Genomic DNA, 16,495 nt, shown 5'->3' on the forward strand with positions numbered 1-16,495 from the left:
GGGAACCACTGTTTGGGCGCATGGCAGGGCTCAGAAGGAAAGGAGCGCTGTTTGGCATTTTCAAGCTAAAATTGGCTGGAATTGAGATCAGACGCCATGTTGCGTTTGGCAAGCCCCTGATGTGCCTAAACAGTGGAAAACCCCCACAAGTGACCCCATTTTGGAAACTAGACCCCCTAAGGAACTTATCTAGATGTGTCGTGAGCACTTTTATCCCCCAAGTGCTTCACGAAAGTTTATAATGCCCGGGCGTGAAAATAAAAAATCCTATTTTTTCCACAAACATGATCGTTTAGTCCCCAATTTTTTATTTTCTCAAGGGTAAAAGGAGAAATTGGACCCCAAAAGTTGTTGTCCACTTTGTCCTGAGTATGCTGATACCCCATATGTAGGGGGGAACCACTGTTTGGGCGCATGGCAGGGCTCAGAAGGAAAGGAGCGCTGTTTGGCATTTTCAAGCTAAAATTGGCTGGAATTGAGATCAGACGCCATGTTGCGTTTGGCAAGCCCCTGATGTGCCTAAACAGTGGAAAACCCCCACAAGTGACCCCATTTTGGAAACTAGACCCCCTAAGGAACTTATCTAGATGTGTCGTGAGCACTTTTATCCCCCAAGTGCTTCACGAAAGTTTATAATGCCCGGGCGTGAAAATAAAAAATCCTATTTTTTCCACAAACATGATCGTTTAGTCCCCAATTTTTTATTTTCTCAAGGGTAAAAGGAGAAATTGGACCCCAAAAGTTGTTGTCCACTTTGTCCTGAGTATGCTGATACCCCATATGTAGGGGGGAACCACTGTTTGGGCGCATAGCAGGGCTCAGAAGGAAAGGAGCGCCGTTTGGCATTTTCAAGCTAAAATTGGCTGGAATTGAGATCAGACGCCATGTTGCGTTTGGCAAGCCCCTGATGTGCCTAAACAGTGGAAAACCCCCACAAGTGACCCCATTTTGGAAACTAGACCCCCTAAGGAACTTATCTAGATGTGTCGTGAGCACTTTTATCCCCCAAGTGCTTCACGAAAGTTTATAATGCCCGGGCGTGAAAATAAAAAATCCTATTTTTTCCACAAACATGATCGTTTAGTCCCCAATTTTTTATTTTCTCAAGGGTAAAAGGAGAAATTGGACCCCAAAAGTTGTTGTCCAATTTGTCCTGAGTACGCTGATACCCCATATGTAGGGGGGAACCACTGTTTGGGCGCATGGCAGGGCTCAGAAGGAAAGGAGAGCCGTTTGACATTTTCAAGCTAAAATTGGCTGGAATTGAGATCGGACGCCATGTCGCTTTGGCAAGCCCCTGATGTGCCTAAACAGTGGAAAACCCCCACAAGTGACCCCATTTTGGAAACTAGACCCTTTAAGCAACTTATCTAGATGTGTCGTGAGCACTTTTATCCCCCAAGTGCTTCACGAAAGTCTATAATGCCCGGGCGTGAAAATAAAAAATCCTATTTTTTCCACAAACATGATCGTTCAATCCCCAATTTTTTATTTTCTCAAGGGTAAAAGGAGAAATTGGACCCCAAAAGTTGTTGTCCACTTTGTCCTGAGTACGCTTATACCCCATATGTAGGGGGGAACCACTGTTTGGGCGCATGGCAGGGCTCAGAAGGAAAGGAGCGCCGTTTGGCATTTTCAAGCTAAAATTGGCTGGAATTGAGATCAGACGCCATGTTGCGTTTGGCGAGCCCCTGATGTGCCTAAACAGTGGAAAACCCCCACAAGTGACCCCATTTTGGAAACTAGACCCCCTAAGGAACTTATCTAGATGTGTCGTGAGCACTTTTATCCCCCAAGTGCTTCACGAAAGTTTATAATGCCCGGGCGTGAAAATAAAAAATCCTATTTTTTCCACAAACATGATCGTTTAGTCCCCAATTTTTTATTTTCTCAAGGGTAAAAGGAGAAATTGGACCCCAAAAGTTGTTGTCCACTTTGTCCTGAGTACGCTTATACCCCATATGTAGGGGGGAACCACTGTTTGGGCGCATGGCAGGGCTCAGAAGGAAAGGAGCGCCGTTTGGCATTTTCAAGCTAAAATTGTCTGGAATTGAGATCAGACGCCATGTTGCGTTTGGCAAGGCTCTGATGTGCCTAAACAGTGGAAAACCCCCACAAGTGACCCCATTTTGGAAACAAGACCCTTTAAGGAACTTATCTAGATGTGTCGTGAGCACTTTTGTCCCCCAAGTGCTTCACAAAAGTTTATAATGCCCGGGCGTGAAAAAAAAAAACCCTATTTTTTCCCACAAAAATGATCATTTAGTCCCCAATTTTTAATTTTCCCAAGTGTAACAGGAGAAATTGGACCCCAAAAGTTGTTGTCCAATTTGTCCTGAGTACGCTGATACCCCACATGTGGGAGAAAACTACTGTTTGGGTACACTTCGGGGCTCGGAAGGGAAGTAGTGACGTTTTGAAAAGCAGACTTTGATGGAATGGTACGCGGACATCATGTTCTGTTTGCAGAGCCCCTGATGTGCCTGAACAGTAGAAATCCCCTACAAGTGACCCCATTTTGGAAACTAGACCTAATTTGGAACTTATCTAGGTGTGTGGTGACAATTTTGAACCCCCAAGTGTTTCACTTAAATTTATAACGCCCGGGCGTGAAAATAAAATATCCTATTTTTTCCTACAAAAATGATCATTTAGTCCCCAATTTTTAATTTTCCCAAGTGTAACAGGAGAAATTGGACGCCAAAAGTTGTTGTCCAATTTGTCCTGAATACGGTGATACCCCACATGTGGGAAAAAATACTGTTTGGGCACACGTCGGGGCTCGGAAGGGATGTGGTGACGTTTTGGAAAGCAGACTTTGATGGAATGGTCTGCAGGCGTCATGTTCCGTTTGCAGAGCCCCTGATGTGCCCAAACAGTAAAAAAAAACCCACAAGTGACATTTTGTAAACTAGATCCCCAATGAACTTACATAGATGTGCCCCCTTTTTGGAACTAATCTACTGTAAAGTAAATTAGTAGTGCATGGAGGTGTGGTACACTCTGAAGCAATCCTTCATACACAGGCCAGGTTTTTCGGGGCAGGTGTCGCATTGATAAATGGTGTCCTTGCGTATTCCCCTTTTGTAACACACTCGGCACCTTTTTTGCGACTTACCTCTTTTTGCAGTTTGCGGGACCTCCCCCGGGAAATGCTGACCTGGTACGATACGAGCACCTTCAGTTCCGGAAGTACTGGGGCCAGCTCCTTCCCTCGTGCCAAATAACAGGGCCTTAACCACTACCTCCTGGAACTGAAGGTACGACGTATCGCTGTGGCGTGCACATCGTGACAGCAGGAAAGCGTTGAGCATTGCCATTTGTACGATGTGCACGGACAGCTTTTTGTACCACACCTTGGCCTTCCTCAAAGCACTGTATGGTTGGAGGAGTTGATCGGAGAGATCAACGCCCCCCATGTTTTTGTTGTACCCCAGTACACAGTCCGGTTTGCAGACCTGTGTAGAGGTACCCCGTACAGTGCTGAGGGCACTGCCATCACCGTGTATGGTGGTCAAGAGAAGGACATCCCTCTTGTCCTTGTACTTGACCACCAGCAGGTGGTCGCTACATTGGGCTCTGCTCTCACCTTTTCTGAGCATCTGCCCAAGTAGCGTCTTTGGGAGGCCTCTCTGATTTTTGCGGACAGTACCGCAGGCTGCGGTACCTCGCGCAGAGAGGGATTTGTAGAGTGGGATGCTGGAATAAAAGTTATCAGTGTAGAGGTGATAACCTTTATCCAGCAGTGGGTGCACCAAATCCCACACTATTTTCCCACTCACTCCCAGGACAGGGGGACACTCAGGCGGTTCAATCCTGCTGTCCTTCCCCTCGTAGACTCTAAAGCTGTGGGTGTACCCTGAGGTACTCTCACACAGCTTGTAGAGTTTGATTCCATACCTGGCCCTCTTGCTGGGCAGGTATTGACGGAATCCGAGCCGCCCCTTAAAATGAACCAAGGACTCATCCACGCAGATGTCCCTTTTGGGCACGTACACTTCACCGAACTTTTTGTTGAAGTGTTCGATGACAGGCCGAACTTTGAACAGACGGTCAAAGTTGGGGTCATCTCGTGCGGGACACTGTGCATTATCGGAATAATGCAGGAACTTGTGGATGGCCTCAAAACGCGTTCGGACCATGACCATTCGGAACACTGGAGTGTTGAATAAAATATCAACACTCCAATATTGCCGAACTTCTGGCTTCTTCAGGAGCCCCATATGAAGCATCAGGCCCCAAAACTGCATCATCTCAACTGCGTCTACAGGAGACCAGTTGGAATATGATGAACCGGTGTTTTGCTCCAAAAATTGACGAGCGTACAAATTAGTTTGCTCCACCATGAGGTTAACAAAATCCTCAGAGAAAAAGACTTTGAAAAAGTCTATTTCTGTGAGACCGGTGGTGTCAAACCTGATTCCTGATTCTGCCACAAAATCAGGAATCAGTGGCTCGTAATTTTCGGGGGGCGAGGTCCATACGGGGTCCGAAGAGGGGCGCGCTGGTTCATCTTCAGGAGTGGGCCCTGCCTCATCTTCATCTTCATGAATGATGGGCACTTCTTCTGTCCTGCGGCGTCTGCGTGGCGGTTCCGCAGGGCCGGAGGAGGAAGATGAGGAGGGGGAAGAGGATGAGGAAGAGGATGAGGAAGAATCAGAAAAATAAAGAAAAGTGGGATCCTCTCCCTCGCTATCAGTGTCGGAGGCAAGGAAAGCATATGCCTCCTCCGCTGAATAGCGCTGTTGGGACGAACGGGACGAACGGGACATTTTTTTGTCAGTATGGTGCTTTTGTGTACTTTATTGGTAACTGTGTACGTGTGGGGGGATAGTGTTTGGTGCAAACTATTCTAAAAAGAAAAAGCTAAAGGAAAAAAAAAGCAAAGGGGAGAAAAAAATACCTGTGAAAGGAAAAGTCTAAAACAGCAGGCCCTAGCTCTGATAAGTGAACCGCGTCACTTATCAAATTTCGGCGCCTGCTGGGTGTACGAACGGGGATGTGGAAAAAACGCCAGGCACGAGAGCTCTGATAAGTGACACGGTTCACTTATCAGAGTTCGGCGGCTGCTGGGTGTGCGAACGGGGATGTGAAAAGGGAAGGCACAGATTAGACGCGGCGGCAGGGGGAGCGCAAGGGGATGGGGGGAAAAAAAAAAAAGAAAAGGCACAGATTAGACGCAGCGGCTGGGGGAGCGCACGGAGATGGGAAAAAGAAAAGAAAAGGGAAGGCACAAATTAAACGCGGCGGCTGGGGGAGCGCAAGGGGATGGGGGAAAAAAAAAAAAGGAAAGGCACGGATTAGACGCAGCGGCTGGGGGAGCGCACGGAGATGGGAAAAAAGAAAAGAAAAGGGAAGGCACAAGTTAAACGCGGCGGCTGGGGGAGCGCAAGGGGATGGGGGGAAAAAAAAAAAGGAAAGGCACGGATTAGACGCAGCGGCTGGGGGAGCGCACAGAGATGGGAAAAAAAAAAAAAAGAAAGAAAAGGGAAGGCACAGATTACACGCGGCGGCTGGGGTAGCGCAAGGGGATGGGGGAAAAAAAAAAGAAAAGGCACGGATTAGACGCAGCGGCTGGGGGAGCGCACGGAGATGGGAAAAAAGAAAAGAAAAGGGAAGGCACAAATTAAACGCGGCGGCTGGGGGAGCGCAAGGGGATGGGGGAAAAAAAAAAAAAGGAAAGACACGGATTAGACGCAGTGGCTGGGGGAGCGCACGGGGATGGGGAAAAAAAAAAAGAAAAGGCACGGATTAGACGCAGCGGCTGGGGGAGCGCACGGGGATGGTGAAAAAAAAAAAGAAAAGGCACGGATTAGACGCAGCGGCTGGGGGAGCGCACGGAGATGGGAAAAAAGAAAAGAAAAGGGAAGGCACAAATTAAACGCGGCGGCTGGGGGAGCGCAAGGGGATGGGGGAAAAAAAAAAAAGGAAAGACACGGATTAGACGCAGCGGCTGGGGGAGCGCACGGGGATGGGGGAAAAAAAAAAGAAAAGGCACGGATTAGACGCAGCGGCTGGGGGAGCGCACGGGGATGGTGAAAAAAAAAAAGAAAAGGCACGGATTAGACGCGGCGGCTGGGGGAGCGCACGGGGATGGGGAAAAAAAAGTAAGCACGAGTGTTGATAGGGGAACTGCGTCACCAATCAACGCTCGGCGGCGCTAAGGGGGTGAAAAAAAAGCGAGCACGAGTGTTGATAGGTGAACTGCGTCACCAATCAACGCTCGGCGGCTGCTAAATTTGGGCACGGATACGGCGCAAGGAGGGGGATGGGAGAAGGGGGGATGGGAGAAGGGGGGATGGGAGAAGGGGGGATGGGAGAAGGGGGGATGGGAGAATGAATAGAGATCGGGCCGGGACCGGGGTATCAACACTTACGGTTTGTAGTCTCTCTTCTTTCTTCTCTCTTCTCTCTTCTTTCTTTAGCAAGAATTGTGGTGTCACAGGCTACTGTGGCACCACAAGTCTCAGCACAGGAGGGGATCTCGCAGCGTGACCGCTCTGAAGGAATCCTCACCAAGTGTGAGGATTCCTTCAGAGCAGTTACACAGGTCAGGGGCAGGTGAGACAGGTCACAGAGCGGTCACACCGCTGCTGTGACCTGTGATTGGTGGGATCGATGATCACATCGATCCCACCAATCAAAGAAGGCCCTGGTGACGCTGGTGTTGCTATGCACCAGCCTATGATCGGAGCTCACAGCTCCGATCATAGGCAGGTCACCAGCAGGTCACCAGCAGGTGACAGGCAGGTGACAGGCAGGTCACCGGCAGGTCACCATCAGGGCACAGCGCGGTCACACCGCTGCTGTGCCCTGTGATTGGCGCGATCGACGATCACATCGATCGCGCCAATCAGACTAGAAGGATGCCGGTCCAGAGGCAGGGAACAGGGGGCTGCAGAGCGCGCAGGTAGGCAGGACACAGCGGCGGTAACAGCGGCGGTAACACCGCCGCTGTGTCCTGCGATTGGCGCGATCGATGTGATCGTCGATCGCGCCAATCAGCGTTGAATGCTCCGGAGCCATGGCAGGGGATCCGGAGCCATGGTCCGGGGCTGCAGAGCGCGCAGGGACAGGCAGGGCACAGAGCGGTAACACCGCCGCTGTGCCCTGCGATCGGCGCGATCGATCGATCTCGATTGCGCCAATCCTGGGGGGGTGTGGGCCCATGCCTGGCACTGCCAGGCACTGGCCTAGGATCGAGTACATCGGTACTCGATCCTAGGCTGGGACCTCACTGTTTCAGCCAAATTGATTGGCTGAAACAATGAGAAAGGCTGCGATTGGCTGCTCAGAATTGAGCAGCCAATCACAGCGATCGGGAGGCCGGGGGGGCGGCGACAGGCCCTAGGATGCCGACACCATCTTCCTGCAGGTAAGATGGCGTCGGAATTTTAATGCGATCACTGCGACTTAAGTCGCAGTGTCGCATTAAAGGGCATGACGTACTATTCCGTCCTTGGGAAGTAAAGCCCACCCCACATGGACGGAATAGTACGTCTGATGGCAGAAAGGGGTTAAAATATATATAAAATAATTAATTAGCAGCTGATAGAAGCACATATGATAATCAATGATATAGGTATAGGAACATACAAATAATACATTAATATACAATGCCAGGCGATGCAAGAAAATATTAAAATATAAATAGCAGACAAAGAGAACCCCTAAAAAATATATATAGTGACAATATAGAATATCTACAAAATTATATATATATACAGTGGGGCAAAAAAGTATTTAGTCAGTCAGCAATAGTGCAAGTTCCACCACTAAAAAAGATGAGAGGCGTCTGTAATTTACATCATAGGTAGACCTCAACTATGGGAGACAAACTGAGAAAAAAAAATCCAGAAAATCACATTGTCTGTTTTTTTAACATTTTATTTGCATATTATGGTGGAAAATAAGTATTTGGTCAGAAACAAAATTTCATCTCAATACTTTGTAATATATCCTTTGTTGGCAATGACAGAGGTCAAACGTTTTCTGTAAGTCTTCACAAGGTTGCCACACACTGTTGTTGGTATGTTGGCCCATTCCTCCATGCAGATCTCCTCTAGAGCAGTGATGTTTTTGGCTTTTCGCTTGGCAACACGGACTTTCAACTCCCTCCAAAGGTTTTCTATAGGGTTGAGATCTGGAGACTGGCTAGGCCACTCCAGGACCTTGAAATGCTTCTTACGAAGCCACTCCTTCGTTGCCCTGGCGGTGTGCTTTGGATCATTGTCATGTTGAAAGACCCAGCCATGTTTCATCTTCAATGCCCTTGCTGATGGAAGGAGGTTTGCACTCAAAATCTCACGATACATGGCCCCATTCATTCTTTCATGTACCCGGATCAGTCGTCCTGGCCCCTTTGCAGAGAAACAGCCCCAAAGCATGATGTTTCCACCACCATGCTTTACAGTAGGTATGGTGTTTGATGGATGCAACTCAGTATTCTTTTTCCTCCAAACACGACAAGTTGTGTTTCTACCAAACAGTTCCAGTTTGGTTTCATCAGACCATAGGACATTCTCCCAAAACTCCTCTGGATCATCCAAATGCTCTCTAGCAAACTTTAGACTGGCCCGGACATGTACTGGCTTAAGCAGTGGGACATGTCTGGCACTGCAGGATCTGAGTCCATGGTGGCGTAGTGTGTTACTTATGGTAGGCCTTGTTACATTGGTCCCAGCTCTCTGCAGTTCATTCACTAGGTCCCCCCGCGTGGTTCTGGGATTTTTGCTCACCGTTCTTGTGATCATTCTGACCCCACGGGGTGGGATTTTGCGTGGAGCCCCAGATCGAGGGAGATTATCAGTGGTCTTGTATGTCTTCCATTTTCTAATTATTGCTCCCACTGTTGATTTCTTCACTCCAAGCTGGTTGGCTCTTGCAGATTCAGTCTTCTCAGCCTGGTGCAGGGCTACAATTTTGTTTCTGGTGTCCTTTGACAGCTCTTTGGTCTTCACCATATTGGAGTTTGGAGTCAGACTGTTTGAGGGTGTGCACAGGTGTTTTTTTATACTGATAACAAGTTTAAACAGGTGCCATTACTACAGGTAATGAGTGGAGGAAAGAGGAGACTCTTAAAGAAGAAGTTACAGGTCTGTGAGAGCCAGAGATCTTGATTGTTTGTTTCTGACCAAATACTTATTTTCCACCATAATATGCAAAAAAAATGATAAAAAAACAGACAATGTGATTTTCTGGATTTTTTTTTCTCAGTTTGTCTCCCATAGTTGAGGTCTACCTATGATGTAAATTACAGACGCCTCTCATCTTTTTAAGTGGTGGAACTTGCACTATTGCTGACTGACTAAATACTTTTTTGCCCCACTGTACATATACATGTGCAGCGGCACCAATTCATAGTAATATTATGGCCACACAAGGTATAAAAACCAAAGTGCACTAGTGCTGAACATATATATATATATAAAAACATATAAAATATATATGTGTCCTATTAGGAATCAAATACAATCAAAAAAGTCTAATAAAGTGCCAAAATAGGTAAGTAAACAATAATTCCACTAAAGTGCAATAATATGTGCAATATTGCAAAAAATTATATTTGCACGAGGTGTAAAAAAAACCACAGAAAAAGTGCTGTAGTGCAAAAGTGCTAAAATAACAAAAAAGTGTGTCCTATTTAGGAGCAGCCCATATCAGACACTCTGAGAGCCTATAAAGTGTCGTAGTGCTACAATCACTGTGAATGTATCCTATAAAGGGACCATCTATATCAGACACTGCTGGAGACCTATAAAGTGTCGTAGTGCTAAATAAAATAAAACATGCAAACATGCAATTTTGTAGATATTCTATATTGTCACTATATATATTTTTTAGGGGTTCTCTTTGTCTGCTATTTATATTTTAATATTTTCTTGCATCGCCTGGCATTGTATATTAATGTATTATTTGTATGTTCCTATACCTATATCATTGATTATCATATGTGCTTCTATCAGCTGCTAATTAATTATTTTATATATATATTTTAATATTATTATTTCTTCAATAAAATATTTATTTTATAGAATATTGTCTTTTTGCACAAATTTCTTGGGAGGATTTGTTTTGGTAAATAGTGCTAGACAGAATTTATTTTACATACAATTGGTTACCCATCTGATTGAATTATCAGGAGCATGCCCAGGCATTGTCAGGAGGTCATACAGGCACGTGGAGGCAGCACACACTACTGAGCATCATTACCTTGAGGCATTTCCACTGAAGTTGGATCAGCCTGTAACTTAATTTTCCACTTTGATTTTGAGCATCATTCCAACTCCAGACCTCCGTGGGATGTTAGTTGTGATTTCCGTTGATAATTTTTAGGTTTTATTGTTCTCCACACATTCCACTATGTAATGAATATTTACAACTGGAATATTTCATTCAGTGATATCTAGGATGTGGGATTTTAGTGTTCCCATTATTTTTTTGAGCAGTTTAGTTTGCGGGGTGAAGACCTGCTGACAGGCTCATTTTAAAGACTGCTTTCTAGATACATTCATGTTACATGTTATAATTAGTGCTATTTAGAGTCATGATTAGAGATGAGCGAATTTGATTGGGTCCCTGCTTATTCGGCAAGCTAAGCTACAGCGGGAACCCGGGTACATGGAGTGCACCGACTGATCAGCTGTTCGGCTCCGCAGCTGCATGTGTCGCGGTTGTTTTACTGTCACAATACATGCATGGAGAGCCCAACGCACAGGCTTTCAATGCATGTGTTGTGATTGTCACACAGCCACGACACATGCAGATGTGGCACTGAACAGCTGATCAGCAGGAGCGATCCAGGTATCCGGGTTCCCTCTGCAGCTTATTCGGTAAGCGCTATAGCTTGCAAAATAAGCAGGGACCTGAGCAAATTGCTCATCTCTAGTCATGATACAACTACATTGTAGCTCCTAATTCATCTGCCTATACCTTAGTGACTAGTGCTAGTACTACAGCATGTTTCCATTTATTGTTAGGTTTAGTGGTTCTTTAAATATTCCTGTTTATCTGTAATAAACCCCAAGGACTTGCTTTTTATTTGCTTGTTACCTTTTAGAGAACATATTGAACCGAAACCTACCTAAATGGATCCAGGAGGGTACTATATATGGCTACATGGACTCTATACTGAATACGACTGTATGGTGAGCAAATATGTTTATACCAATCCATTCTTAGCATTCATTGAATTATTGGGGTATAGCTTCTCTTTTTATGTATTCATTTATGCAACTGTGTCTGCCAAGAGATTACTGGAATTTGGCAGGTATGTTAGGAGAAACTGCTTATCCAGTATAACAGACTGTAATGCCTTTAGTAGAAGCTTATAGCTCTACACAATTTAATTAAAACACCTCTTAGACTAGAAAGGTCTTTACCCCAGCTAACAAATATTCCATATTTCATTGTAAATTACCCACATTCTATTAAAAGGGTTGTCTACTACTTGGACAATCCATTCTGAATCCATTCATACTGTCAAATCAAGACAGAGCTGCGCACACAGAGAAGTTCTTTGGTTTATGACAGTCAATTAAAAGGAAAATCTACATCGTTATTCCCGGGAGGGAGACATAAGTTTTGAATGCAGGGGCTCAGAAAAAAAAAGAAAACATGTTTCAGAATTAGTGGAGACTGGAGAGTAGTGATGAGCGAATATACCCGTTACTCGATATTTCCCGAGCACGCTCGGGTGTCCTCTGAGTATTTTTTAGTGCTCAGAGATAGGCTTTTGGCAAAGTCGGGTTTCATGAAACCCGACCCGATCCTAGTGTGGGATCGGCCATGCAGTCGTATGACGTGTTTGGTGCCATTTTTGCAGCCAATGAAGGAGCGTGGGCAGAGTGATGACATAGGTCTTAGGGGCGTGGACGCCTATCGCCATCTTGTCGCTTGTGTGCTGTAGCGATTTGCAATGTGTAACACCAGCTTTTCTGTTCAGGGACAGAGGGGAGAGAGAGAGAGAGAGATATTTCCCATTGACTTTGCATTGGGTTTCGTGTTTCGGTCGATCCCCGACTTTTCGCCATAATCGGCCGATTTCACTCGACTTTTGAGATAGTCGGGTTTCATGAAACCCGACTCAACCCTAAAAAAGTAAAAATCGCTCAACCCTACTCCGAGATTTAGTTTTCTTCACTGCAGCTAAATGATTTACATCTATTAGCCAGCATAAGTACATGGGGGGATTCCCTAGCAACCAAGCAACCCCCACATGTACTTATGCTGGCTAACAGATGTAAATCATTCAGCTGAGGCGATGAAAACTAAATCTCCGAGCACGAAAAAATATTCGGAGGACACCCGAGCATGCTCGTGAAATCTCGAGTAACTAGTATATTTGCTGATCACTAGTGGAGAGGCAACATTTGGAGAATGTACTCTGTTTAAATGGAAAAATCCAATGTAAGGTATTTAAATAGCAGGGAGAATTACCAACTTGCATTGTCTGTCTCGGTGTTGCTTATCCCCTTTGTTCTTGCTGTTTACAGCCCCAACAAGCAGCTATTATATTGCAGTTAAGATAAAAATATTATAAATTAGGATTTTTATCTACATTCATAGCATTAGATGTCGCCATATAAATTTGCAGCCTGAGATTGCCTTAAGAATCATTTTATTTTATAAAAACTCCACAACATGAATAAGTTGTGACTTCTCTCTCTTCATTTAATATTCAGATATAGTGTAAATATTTTTATTTTATTTACACTCCTGTGATTCCTTTATAGATACTATCATTTTAACTCTTTGATCATTCAAGTCTATTGTACACAGAGATGCGCAGAATGATTGGAAACCTTTTCAAACTCGGAGAAAACATTTTCCTAGAATGGAGGGACAATTGCTGTCAGGCGCTATTTCAGACAGAAAACATCGCTTTTGTGTCTGCAAAAGAAATACTTCTAATGTCGACACAAGGAGAGACAATAAAATGAGAATGCGGAATAGAGGAAGAAATGGGTTTTATAAAAGAGGTCGGATAAAATACACAGCTATGTTTAGTGAAAGAAAATATGAGACGGAGTAGGCTGTACTTAGTTTTATTATGTATAGCTGGATATCGCTATATAATTAAAACATAGGAAAAATGCAGCAGTTGCCTACAGTAGCCAATCAGATTGGATCACATTCTTTTTAGGTTATTTTGAATCAAAGCCTCATATTCAATAATTGCAATAGGAACCTTTTTTTAATTTTTCTTGTCAGCAGTTTTCATAAATTCCCACCTTTGCCCTTATCGCCTGTTTAGAAAGTCAACTTGTGAGGTGATCCATTTATTCCTTAGACGCGTGATGTCACGTAGAGTTTCACACTCATACTTGTCTATAAGCATACTGGACTGTAAATGCTATTTTACCAAGTATGGCAGCTCCTATGGGGCCATGAAGCCAAGAAGCTCCACTCTACTTACAGATGAGGTGCAATCACTGCGGCTGATGAACTGTGAAAGAAAAAAGTACGAAAAAATGGAATGCAGATTACTGGGAGACCACAGTTAGGAAAATAAGATATTAACCCGTTCAAGACATATGACGTATATTTACATTATATGTCGTGACTCTTTGATATGGGTTCACACACTGAGCCCGCATCTTTCCCAGAACATGATGACTGATTTATTATCAAAATGAGCAATTAAGTACACTGTGCTATATAATGTGATGACTGCAATATATTAAGAGGATGAAAACTTTGATGGAAGCGCTTTTTTAAAAATTTGTAGAGTTTTTATAAAGTTTCCCCTCTGCCCTCCTACTTGGTCAAGTGAGTTTTTTCATGGCACTTTACTGTGGACAGAGCAATTCAGTTCAGGGACAATATGATATCATACTGTGCATAAAATATCAAAGTCACAAAGTTATAAAATATAACACTAAACACAGTGAAATTATATAAGGCTTTTATTCTTTCTGTTCTTCTCGCAGAAACAAAAGTGTTAGAACAGAGAGTCCTTGGAGACAACAGATTATGTATTGATGTTACTAACAACTTTTTTGATAACTTGATTGATCAAAGCTGATGTGTCGTCCTTGACAACTTCTTCTAGAATTGAAGATGCTTGATGATATGCCATCTAGATCCTGTTTTTTCAAATTTGTGGCATTACTGGGTTACGTGCTTTTACTAGTCACAGCACAGCATATGATCACATCCTATTCCTTAGTGCTACTTAAATGGAAATGGTTGTTGTTTAGTTGTCAACATGGACAATAGGTACTTAGAAAGGTAATGTTTGTCATTACAGCAAATATCTGTCTAGCAACCTTGGTCATTATGTGCTTGCACTTTTTTTCACCTACACTTGTTTTTAATTTTCCTATAAAGCTTAATACGACTTTTGCACAAGCTATGGAACTCAGAACTTTATGTGACTAATTGCTATATCGAATGCTATTATCCATGTGTTGCGTTGTGTGTAGATTAAAATGTTTGATCCCGAACAATGCAGTAGAAAATAAAATCACACTGTGAGGAAACTGCTTCTTACAATCTACAGGGTGGGCCATGTGTATGGATACACCTAAATAAAATGGGAATGGTTGGTGATATCAACTTCCTGCTTGTGGCACATTACTATATGGGAGGGGGAAAACTTTTCAAGATGGGTGGTGGCTACGGCGGCCATTTTGAAGTTGGCCATTTTGGATCCAACTTTATTTTTTTCAATGGGAAGAGGGTCATGTGACACATCAAACTTATTGAGAATTTCACAAGAAAAACAATGGTGTGCTTGGTTTTGACATAACGTTATTTTTCCATGAGTTCTTTACAAGTTTCTCTTTGTTTACAGCCATTGACATGTCGCAGAGGTTAACATGTGAGGAGCAGATAGAAATTGTGTTGGTGTCTGGTGAACGCAGTACCAGGGTCATTGCAGCAGATTTCAATGGAAGACACCCTACGCAAGAAAACTGTCACCATTTCCATGTTATTTAGGTGTATCCATATAAATGGCCAACCCAAAAAAGTTTGCCTCATCACTGAACATAATGTTCTGTGTAAACTGAGGATCCTGTTCCAATTTTTGTTTTGCCCATTCTGCAAATTCAGTGCGCCGATCTGGGTCATCCTCATTGAGATGCTGTAACAGCTGGGTTTTGTAAGGGTGCCATTTGTGAGTAGCTAATATCCACCGAAGGGATGTTCGACTGATTCCAGCTCGGCACACTGAATTTTCTAGTCTCCTGTCTGTTTTTTTTTTTTTACAAAGGATTAGATGGAAGTAAGTGTTAGGGTTGGCGGAATGCACTAAATGAAATATGAAATCAAATGCAATCGCAACCCGGGGTTCACCATGCTGAGATGAACCTGCTGCTAGTGTTAACAATGCTGGAACAAAACAGTGAGAGTTGCCTTAAACACACTGTGTTAACGCCACAAAGTGTGATCAGGACACTGAGTGCCAAGCTCAGTTACTTCACAGAGAGGTACTGCACTAAGAATACTAAGTACTATACCCTGTTAATGTCACAGGGATGTTAGCACGTGGATTGAGCTTGCTCTGCAACTAAACTGTGCTAACTGCACATACGAATGAAGCAGATGCTGTGCCAAGAGAAGGAACTTTTATGACGCTAGTTACAATACCCTGTCGCCTTCACTGAGAAGCATAAGGGTTAAGCTTGCTCTGTAACTGAACTGTGCTAACCGCACACTGGAACGAAACAGATGCTAAGCCAAGTGGCTAGTTACCCCAGTCCTGATGCTACTCAACTTGTGCCTGACTGGCACCCTAAGCATGTAGCAAACTAGAGACTTAGGCGTAGAGCCTTGAGTATGTAACTGCATAAGTGTGCAACCACCCTGCCAATGTGTACAGTCTCTGAGCAGAGACAAACACATGTGCAGACAGAGTGATAGATTAACCCCCACTCATACCAAAACATAAATGACACTAGCACACCCGCATACACCTGCATATCACTGTCCAATTTTGGCATGCTATCAATATTCTATGTACTCTGGGGAACAGAAACCTGCAGTTCCAGCAAACGTAATCAGTTTTTGACAACTATGAGAGAAAATTACCTCTCACAACTGGTTCAGGACCCAACAAGAAGGGGGGCACTGCTAGACCTAATATTAACCAACAGGCCAGACCACATATCAAATATAAGGGTTGGGGGTCACTTGGGGAATAGTGATCACAAAAAATAAGTTTTCATGTATGCTTTAATAAGATGTGTAGTAGAGGGGTTACACAGACACTAAACTTCAGGAGGGCAAATTTCCAACGGTTGAGAGATGATCTTAGTGCAATATACAGGGATGATATCCTGAGACATAAAATACTCAAATAAAATGGGAGATGTTTATTAGCATCCTGGATAGGACCTGTGCACAGTATATACCGTATTGGAATAAACATGCTAGAAACAGGAGGAAACCAATATGGCTAAATAGAGTTGTAAGGAGCGCAATAAGTGACAAAAAGAAAGCATTTAGAGAATTGAAGCAAGTAGGTAGTGATGAGACATTAAATGAATAC

At 44.0% G+C, this 16,495-nt stretch overlaps 1 protein-coding gene across 2 annotated transcripts in view; it reads left to right on the plus strand.

The window, feature by feature from the left end:
• Nucleotides 1-16,495, plus strand: part of PRR16 (proline rich 16) — a 612,007-nt gene that overhangs the window by 358,619 nt on the left and 236,893 nt on the right. Inside the window, exon 3 of one of the 2 annotated variants that reach the window (XM_069753461.1) lies at nucleotides 11,060-11,147. The exons of the other annotated variant lie outside the window; for it this stretch is intronic. The gene's annotated coding sequence lies outside the window, so the exon portion shown is untranslated. The remainder of the gene's footprint in view (nucleotides 1-11,059; nucleotides 11,148-16,495) is intronic. 2 annotated transcript variants of the gene reach the window in all.

This window comes from Ranitomeya imitator, chromosome 1 (genome assembly GCF_032444005.1).
Source record: "Ranitomeya imitator isolate aRanImi1 chromosome 1, aRanImi1.pri, whole genome shotgun sequence".
NCBI lineage: Eukaryota > Metazoa > Chordata > Amphibia > Anura > Dendrobatidae > Ranitomeya > Ranitomeya imitator.